The following is a 10,226-nucleotide window of genomic DNA, read 5'->3' on the forward strand; positions in this document are numbered from 1 at the left end:
CATGTCTTTGCTAAGAATCTTTTGTGCATAATAACGCAATTTAATCATAACATACAGTAACTGAGATCAACTAGCTCTCAATTACAGCAGTCAGATGAATGAGTCCTCAAGAGACAGATGCCCTAGATAATGAGGGATTATAGCTGGAAATAAATGTAACACTTAAAAAAAATTCAGTGTAAGAAATAGCCTATGATGGGAATTGATAACGACAAGCCATTGAACACTGTATTCTCTCAACTAAAATTATACAATTTGTCAGACTAGCCATCATCAAAAATCTACAAACAATAAATGTTGGAGAGGGTGTGGAGAAAAGGGAACCCTATTGCACAGTTAGTGGAAATGTAAATTGATACAGTCACTATGGAGAACAATATGGAGATTCCTTAAAAAACTAGGAATAAAATTACCAAATGACCCAACAACCCCATATACTGGGCATATACCCTAAGAAAACCATAACTGAAAAAGACACATGTACCCCAATGTTCACTGCAGCACTATTTATAATAGCTAGGATATGGAAGCAACCTAGATGTCCACGGACAGATGAACGGATAAAGAAGTTGTGGTACATATACACAATGGAATATTACTCAGACGTAAAAGGGAATGCATTTGAGTCAGCTCTGGTGAGGTGAATGAACCTAGAGCCTGTTATACAGAGTGAAGGCAGTCAGAAAGAGAAAAACTAATGCCGTATATGAATGCATAGATACAGAATCTAGAAATGTGGTACTGATGAACCTATTTGCAGGGCAGGAATAGAGACACAGACAGAAAACAGACTTTGGACACAGCAGGGGAAGGAGGGGGGACAAACAGAGTAAAAACAGCAAAGTACTCTCACCTCATACACATAGTGATCAAACTTTTACTCTAAAACCATAATTTCTAACTGATAGATAATATTGATTTATCCTCTACAGAGGACCTGCTGGTGGACAAGATATATCAGTCACTAAAGCACCATAGTGCTTTTCATAGTGGAGTTTACCACTTTTGCTCAATAGCAGCCCTGCTCCCTAGAAAAAGAACTTCTTAATCACCATTCTCTTTCTTTTTGTTCTACTTCCTGCCCTTTCACCTCTTCCTTGCCTATTATTACCATCATTACTACTACTACTACTACTAAGTCGCTTCAGTGGTGTCCGACTCTGTGCAACCCCATGGACTGCAGCCTACCAGGCTCCTCCATCCATGGGATTTTCCAGGCAAGAGTACTGGAGTGGGGTGCCATTGCCTTCTCCCATTACCATCATTACTTTCATGTAAACAATAGCAAAGTGTTATAAATGCTCTTCTGTATTTAAAAGCTTGCAAATCTAATCTTTTCTTTGTTGTTGGTGGTGGTGGTGGTTTAGTCGCCAAGTCGTCTCCGACTCTTGCGATCCCATGGACTGTAGCCTGTCAGGCTCCTCTGTCCATGGGATTCTCCAGGCAAGAATACTGGAGTGGGTTGCCATTTCCTTCTCCAGGGAATCTTCCCGACCCAGGAATCTTCCCGACCCAGGAATCTTCCCGACCCAGGAATTGAACCCAGGTCTCCGCATTGCAGGCAGATGATTTACCAACTGAGCTATGAGAGAAGCCCTTTCTTTATTGAAGGATGACCAAATACGAGACAGAGCTCTCAAAAAAAAAAAAAAAGCTTAAGTATAAAAAATCCTAAAATAGAGGGAATTTCAAATATTTTTTTAGCTAGCAAATAAAACTATATAAGCAATAGCAAGTGGCAACTTTGTGACTAGTTTGCATGTCCAGGACATAAAATATGATCACAGTATGTTCTCTAATTCAGAACAGCCAGAATGGCTGACCAGTTAATTATTTAATATAGGGAGCACTAAAGCTTCCTATTAAACTCCCCTACCTTACTGCAGGATTAGCTCATGGAAGCAGGAATTCTAAATACTTAATCCCTGAAACTATCCTGAAGTTATTACCTTTTCACACTTTTCTAAACCACGCCGTATCCTCTCTCTGATACAAACCCTGTTCTTTCAAGTAGTGATGTTCAGACTCAATACTCTGTTTCCTCACAGAACGTACCCATTATTTCCAGGGAAATAACTGGCACTAAATTTCCAAGAAACTAGGTACACTACAGACTATAATTTATGTATCTTACTTCTTTCATAATCTGAAATCACTTGAACTGCATGCAGGTTAGCTTAAAAATCCTTTAAAATTTGGAATAACCCTAAGACACGACTTTTATAAAAATGGTTGTTTAATGAGGTTTGTTATTAAACAAACATAAAAAAGGAACAACTTTCTTCTAGAAGGTAAAAAAATAATTTGTTTTGGAGAACTATCATGTCAAATTCTCAGGTCAAGGAGGCATTATTAACCTCGAAAGGGGAAAAAATCCATAGCTTCACTGTATGAAAGCTACTGTGCTCTGCTCAGTCGCTCAGTCATGTCCGACTCTTTCTGACTCCATGGACTGTAGCCCACCAGTCTCCTCTGTTCTGGGGATTCTCCAGGCAAGAATACTGGAGTGGGTGGCCATACCTCCTTCAGGGGATCATTCCAACCCAGGGGTCAAACCCAGGTCTCCCACATTGATTATTTATTTATTTATTGTCTGAATTACCAGATGAAAGCTACTACATATCCTAAAATTGTGAAAGACAACTATTAAAAATATATTCAAGGTTATGTGAAAACCTGAATACAGCATATGCAACCTATCTATGGTTAAATCATCAGATGTACAAAACAAGTATTAAAACCAGAAAGTGGCTTAAAAAATTACATAATCTATTACTGTGATCAAAAATTGAATGGGAGGAATTCCCTGTTGGTCCAGTAGTTAGGACTCGGTGCTTTCACTGCCAGGAAACCTGGCAGTTCAGTGCCTGGCCAGGGAACTAAAACTCTGCAAGCAGTGAGATGTGGCCCACCCCCACCCCCCAAATGTTGAATAGACTGTTCAACAGGAAAAAACAAACGAACAAAAAAATTGCCAAGAAACTAAACTTGCCTCACAGTGTTCATCTATGGTTCCTATTCTTCTCTTCCCCCGCAACAAAAATTTGTTCAATATATTGTAAAGCACAGAAAAATGAGTAATATACACAAAAAAGTAATAACGAGATGAACAGATGGGAATATCTTAACAGCCTTTCAAATAAATGTTGATATTCTCTTTTGATGCTATACCAACCTCTATTAGCTGCAATATACTGGAATGTATCAATAAATCAATAAACCTTATCAAGAAACCTTGTGTTCTCTATTACATTACGACTCAGTGGTCTAGCTAGAACTTTGGAAGGATTTCTTATCCCCACATGATTTTCATGCACTGGTGACCTGGAAAATACTTGCTTATAGAATCATGTTGATCTTCAAATACTGACATATTTTATTACATAGTATTTTAAAAACCATGTTCATTAACATCACCAATATCATCAGAAAACTTTTTTAAGATATTAAGAAGCTGTGAGGAGCACAGTTGCTTACTTACACAAATTTTACAAAATTCTAAGTTTCACTTGAAAATTAGAACTTTAACCACTGCTCATAAATACTGTCAATCTTTTCCTTTTAAAGCAACAGGTTCACTTTAGGGAATATGTAATACCCAAGTCTGAAACACTTCTTCAGTCTGTCAAGCATTCTTGTAAGTAAAAACAGAGTTCATTAAAAAAGTGGCTGATTCAGCTTGCAACTCAAATAATCACACAAATGCTTTCCGTAGAGACAACCATTATACTTAAGTAAGGAGCGAAAAAAAAAAAGAAAAATATTTTAAGCATACTTTCTATTTAGTTATAGTATACTAAAATAATGTGTATAAAGTTGACGTTTGATTTTTTTTTTATACTTCTTCATCAAGTGTGTTTAGGTTTTCTTTTTTAAAGTGTGGGTATATGGCAATGAAGAATACAGACAATGACTGCTAATACGGTGTGGTACTCTGACCTGATTTAAGATGTCAAGCTTTATTGACTTTTGCTTTTGTGCTCTGGTACAGCTATCAATACAGTGAAAACGCAAAGGACATCTCAGTATTACTGTAAAAAGTTTTCTACTTGTAGATTCCCTGCAAATGTCGAGGCAATCCTCAGGATTCCTTCAACCATTCTTTGAAAACCACTGAGCTAGACAATTTATTTGTTCACAATCACAATTTTCTTCCTTAGTTCTCATTCACATCTTAGTAGGAATCTTAAAAATTAAGTAACTTAATCAACTTTACTTGGCACCAGCAATGCTAAAGGTGAAGAGAAGTTTTATCATAAAGAACAAAAAATACTACCCGTTAGTATATTTTATAAACATTTATGAATAATACTGCACTGAATCCTCAACATCTCTAAGTAGTATATGCCATCTTTCCCACCAAGGAAGCAAAGAGGTTAGGAAAACTTCAGAAAAGAAGTACAAATTTTGCCTTAAAATTCACTGCACTGGTAAAAATTACAAGTGATACTAATTTTCTTCATTATACTTATCTGTATTCAAAGCACTTTTGTGTAATATCTCAAGTTCAACAATTTCAAGAGCAGCACAATAATAAATGCACATGTTTATATACCTTACTACCATCCTTTGTTATTATCTGTACAGTACAGAATTCAAGATTCCTGAGGGATTCCTCAGTTTTGCTATAGATACTGAAGAGCTTAACTACAAATCTTAGAAGCAGCAGACCTAACTATGCTAGCATAATGTAGTCTCACTACAACCTTAAAACCCAAGGTGAAAGCTGGATGCAATATGCACACCACTTTGACACCAACATACTATTAATTAAACAAAAAGAGCTTTTATTTATAGTCCTTATTCCCAGTATCTAAGAACTTTTAGAAACTCCATTTTTTTTTTTAGAACACAGTGACTTGAAAAATATATTCTAATAAGGAAAAATTATAGAAAACACAGATAATTAGAATTTTGAGTAACATTTTCCATTTCCTCTTTAGAAGCTTTTGCCAAAAACTGCTATTACATGGACAAAACAGATTTTCTTTCATCTTTGTTTCTTTCCCAGAAGGCAAAGCGGAAAGCAACAGGTAGAAGTGATCCACCAATAGAGCAATTAGTCCACTGTATACTTTCAAAATAAAGTTACTTAGCAAAATGCTAAGTTTTAAATACAGGAGAGAAAACTATTTTATTAAAAGTACAGATTTACTGAAATAAATACTCAAAGCAACTACTGAAAAACTCAAGAAGCAGCTCTATCATGTAGTGAAAGTGATGATTTCAAGAAATCAGTAGTGATCAAAATTATGTGTAACTGCTTTAAATGGATGCTCTCTTCCTTTAATATCTTTAAGTCTACCTGTACAAGTTAAAACCTCTCACCATCCACCACTGGACAAGACCACCTAGTGCACGCTCAACTACAAAATTACAAAATAGTAAAAGCACAAATGTTAAGCATTAGGAACCAGTCCAATATAAAATTCAAAATCAGAACACTAGATAATTATTCTGTAAGTTTTTAATAGACTAAGATTCTTAATTTAAATGTGAACATATTTCTAGTACTTGAGCACCTCATATACAATTTTAGACTTAGTAATATCCCAGAATATTGTTCTACATAGTAAATTCCAGATGGAAATTCTTCAGTTCATGTGGCAAATATACATCCTTTTTCTTTTTTTGGCCTCAGGGTATCTTGTGGGATCTTAGTTTCCTGACCAGGGATTGAACCCAGGCCCTGTGCAGTTGAAGTGTGGAGTTCTAAGCGCTGGACCACCAGGGAATTCCCCCAGTATTTTTTCTTTTGATAAGTAATTTAAATATTATTTAAAACCCTGGTACATTTCCTCAAATTGTCATTTCTTTCTTTTATAAGTTTTAAGGCTGGCTCCTTTAAAAAAGTTTGAATATCTTGATCCATTATTGATACAATGAAAATTTTTTTAAGACATTACTGAAATAATAATCAGTTGCTATGTAGACTAATATCAGTAATAAACACACTAGTATTAGGAAGTATGGAGAACTGACATTTCTTTTTGTTAGTGATGTACTTTAAAAAGTGATTTTAATTTTTTTAAGGCAGCAAAAAGTTCCTGGTAACTTTTCTTCTATAAAACATAAAATATAAGATTAAAAGGATTGGTCTTAGAATCCAGTGACCAAATAGGTTCAAACAAACTACGAGATTAAACAGCAAGCCAGTCTTTACTGCAAATAGATAAATTCATTCTATTCCTTGTACCTACTGCTTCCATTGTATTCATAAAATTTCCAAACGACTAATAAATGACTTAAAAGTCTTTTCATGACTTTTAAGTTCTCAAAAGGTAATAATTAGTACCTTTTAGTACTACTGCAAAATATTTTAAGAACACTGAAAAACATTAGCTTCTCAGCACAAGGGCAAGTCATTTGCAGATGTCTAATATTACAATGAATCATTACATCAGCCAAAATATGTTTCTTAACTTTTTCTAAAAGAAATCCAATTTGAAAAGGGTAAATTAAGAGTCTTCAAAAATGATAGGAGAAGAAAAAAAAATCAAGGCATAAATTTAGTTACAACCTTATATGGTCTTACAAAGTTTATAACCAATCTTTATCAAGATTTTCTATAGACTGAACATGTGACATCATTGCCATAATAGAAGACAGCTTTTGACTATTCAGTTCATAAATACTAAACTACTCCCCGTGTCAGTCAAATCTAAACACTACAGATCAATAACCACTCCCTCTTTACCAATACATAACCCCAAAACATGAAGGAACTGGCAACCCACTCCAGTGTTCTTGCCTGGAGAATCCCAGGGACGGGGGAGCCTGGTCTATGGGGTTGCACAGAGTCGGACAGGACTGAAGCGACTTAGCAGCAGCAGCAGCAACCCAAAAACACATTAAGTCTTTGGGAAAATGATACATGCATACCAATAAGATCCTGATATTCAATAATAAAACTGTCTACTTACACTTTTGGAAGAAAAATAAATGACACCTTTGAAAAATTAACCAAATTCTATTTGTATGAGATCCATTCCCTATTTAATTTCACTGCCTTAATAAACACTGATCAAATACCTACAACAAAAGTCAAAGAAAACTGAACATGGATAATTTCTCATCCAAAGCTTAGACTTTATATTTAAAACAACATGTATAATTAGTTGCTATGTTATCAATCTCCCCAGCAGCCTTCTACCAATATTGAATTATATCAGAGGACACACTTGCTAACACCCTCCTTACATGGTGGCTCCTTACCATGGGGACTCTTTCACTTTATACAGCTAAGAGGAAATACTGAAACGCCACAGTACAAGATTGCTTTGAGGATAAAAATCAATCTGTAAAGTTAAAATGGCTCCAAAGCCAATGTGGAAAAGTTTCTTTTTGAAGGAATACAAAGATCTCTTCAAATATCATCTCTTTTAAATATTCATTAGTTAATACCAAATATAAATGCTAAACACTGCATGCATAGGCAAGGTTCTAGGAACGAAGATACAGTAGAGAATAAAATGGATCAAGTTCCTACCCTCATGGTACTTACATTTAACAAACCAGTATTGTCTCTATGTTAAGATACTATGCCTGTGTTTCAGGGCATACAAACAATACATGGAGTTTATAATTTAGTGGGATAACAAAAAACAGGTAAAATAACAGACTGCAGGAAGCGATACTTGTCATAGAAGAGACGATTTTCATAGGGTGGGGGAGGGTGGGTGTTAGGGGGCAGAAGGAACAACAGTGTCATGAACCCATACCACATTTTAAAATTAACTCAGTTTATTATTGGGTTCTTCAGTTGTATTCCCATACCTGGCACATTAAAACCAAACTGGATACAGGTGTTTCAAAGATTTACTTTCTGGCTTCTTCAGATAAGGGAGTCTCACAATTTATTATGAATGACAAAAAGAAAATGCAAGTGAAACCACCTTCACAATAATGCAGAGACCAAAAGTATGGATGGGCTCAAATAAGACTATCATTCACGGCTCTGTATCCTTAAAGTTATTTAATCATTCTGAATATCAACTTCCTCTCTTAAAACCTGGTAATGAAACTACCCAAAGGGTTCTTCTACACTGACTAAGGTACTTATATTTTTGGAGTATGATGGGACGTCTATCCTCTACAGAATGTAATAATTCACCATAAAAACTTCGTATTTTTTCCTCCAGCTTCCCTACTATGGATAGACTGCTGCTGCTGCTAAGTCGCTTCAGTCATGTCGGACTCTATGCGACCCCATAGACGGCAGCCCACCAGGCTCCGCCGTCCCTGGGATTCTCCAGGCAAGAACATTGGAGGGGGTTGCCATTTACTGTCCTTCAAGTCAGCAGGACCACTGACTAGTTATCTTCTCTTTTCTAGGCCTCAGTTTCCTCCACCGTAAATTCAGAGGGTGGGAGTGGATGATCTAAATAGCCCTTTCCGGCCCTTAAAAAGTCCCATGACTACATTATGACTCAAATACTATTCAAGGTTCAGCTTTCACGAGTGATACCAGCTTTAAATGAACGTCTCCCCTTTTCATGTTATCTCTTGCTAAAATTTTGTTGAGCAAGTCCAAACAGCATTCTAATTACAAAATAAGAGGATAAAAAAATGAATTTTCGAGTTGAAACCTTTAAGTTTTATAAGAAATATAAATTATATTTTAGATGTTTATATAGTAGATGCTATGCTACTAGCAAAACAAAAACCCAATCAGCTTGAATTTTAAAATATTAAAATCACAATTTTCATTCAGTGTCAACTTTCTACCCCGTTAAAACGTGATTTCCCATTACCGTAACACACAACTGCTCATCTTCACTCCGAACAAGAGCTGCAGGGCAAAAATGTTCTAAACTAGTAAGAGGGAGCAAGCAAATCGTCAGCTTAAACTCAGCAAGGGCAGTCTTTTCTCCAAAAGCTATCGGTGTTTTCAGAAGAAAAACTAGGATGGCTAGATTCAATGGGGGTAGTTTTAAATAATATTCATGGTGCTGACAGTCAGTGTTAGGACATCTCGGATTTCGGACCGAGATGTCCGAAAAAGAGAAGAGCACAAACTTCCTGGATTTTCTTTCCCTCTCTAAGAGAAAGAGATTTCCTCTTGCTGACGATGGGAAAGGCCCCTTTAACAGTTTTTCTCTTCGCGGTGGCTGCTGCCAGATTAGGTGGGGCTCCCTCCGCTGCCTTCCTCCTGCCACTTCCCGCAACAAATGGAGCAAACCAGCCCGGTTTCAGGCAAACTTTTCCCCTGTCAGGCTCGAGCCCGCAAGGCGCCGGGGAGTGGTTTCCCCCGAAAGCTCTCCGCCCCTGCTCGGGACTAGGGGAAGCTGAGTCTCCGCAAAAGACAACTTTCTGGTTTCCGTTCTAACTTCCACTCACACCCGGGAAGGAACCGAGGCGGCCGGCAAGGGGGCTCCGGGGCGGGGAGATGAGTCTTCCGGCGAGGGACGGCGGGCAGCTGAGAGGCAGCGGCGGCCGCGGCCAGAAAAGAGCAGGCGGGTGGGGGGGTCCTCGGGCTCTCACTTCCTCCGCCATATTTCAGACATTTGACCCCTTCCGCAAAGCGCGCTGTTCCCCCGCGGCGGCGGCTCGTCCCCGCTGGCCTGGGAGGCAGCGCGCTCGCCGCACCGGCGCCGAGCTCCAGCACCACCTGCCGCGCTGCGAGGCAGCCGTCGCCGCCGCCGCCCTGGCCCCCTGACCGTCGCGCGCGCCCCGCCCGGCCCGCGCCGCACCCCATCAGCTCCCCTCAGCAGGCGCCCGGCCCCCGCCCCGCGCGGCCGCCGCAGCCGCTCCCTCAGTGGCCACGCACGCACTCTGCGAACCTCTCGCGCTGTCACCGGGTGCCCGCAGCCAGCGTCGCCTCACGCTCCCTCCGAGTCGCTGCTCCCGGCGCCACGGCGGTCCTGCCGCTACCCCTGCTGCTGCCGTCGCCGCCGCCGCTCCGGCTGGTTTACACGCCTGACTCTGGGCGAGGTTTGGCGGTGTCGCCTTGACGTCAGGCGTTCAGCCTCGCTCTCGCTTCCGTCCGCGGGCGGGGCGCGCGGGTGCGCGGCCCGGGAAGGGGCGGTACCGAAGGGCGGGGCGAGAGAGTCGAGGGGCGGGGCCACTTGTGCCGATGCCGGGCCTCTTTCGCAGCGTTTCCTCCGCGGTGTTTCTCTTCCTCCTCCACCTAGCCCCTTCGATCTCGCCTTGACTTCTGAGACCTTAGTGGGTTTACACTGGTGCCGAGAGCTTAGAAACCGTCCGAAACTCAAAAGATGCCTTTA

At 39.6% G+C, this 10,226-nt stretch overlaps 1 protein-coding gene across 6 annotated transcripts in view; it reads right to left on the minus strand.

Annotated features, from left to right (window-relative positions):
- Positions 1-9,962, minus strand: part of RAP1B (RAP1B, member of RAS oncogene family) — a 44,329-nt gene extending 34,367 nt beyond the window's left edge. For 2 of the 6 annotated variants that reach the window (XM_070789335.1, XM_070789334.1), the window contains exon 1: positions 9,783-9,959. The gene's annotated coding sequence lies outside the window, so the exon portion shown is untranslated. Of the gene's footprint in view, positions 1-8,753; positions 8,890-9,773 lie in introns of those variants that run through there. The other 4 variants (XM_070789338.1, XM_019960852.2, XM_019960851.2 and 1 more) reach the window with 4 other exon arrangements.
- Positions 9,963-10,226: the final 264 nt, after the last annotated feature.

This window comes from Bos indicus, chromosome 5, assembly GCF_029378745.1.
Source record: "Bos indicus isolate NIAB-ARS_2022 breed Sahiwal x Tharparkar chromosome 5, NIAB-ARS_B.indTharparkar_mat_pri_1.0, whole genome shotgun sequence".
In the NCBI taxonomy this organism is placed as follows: domain Eukaryota; kingdom Metazoa; phylum Chordata; class Mammalia; order Artiodactyla; family Bovidae; genus Bos; species Bos indicus.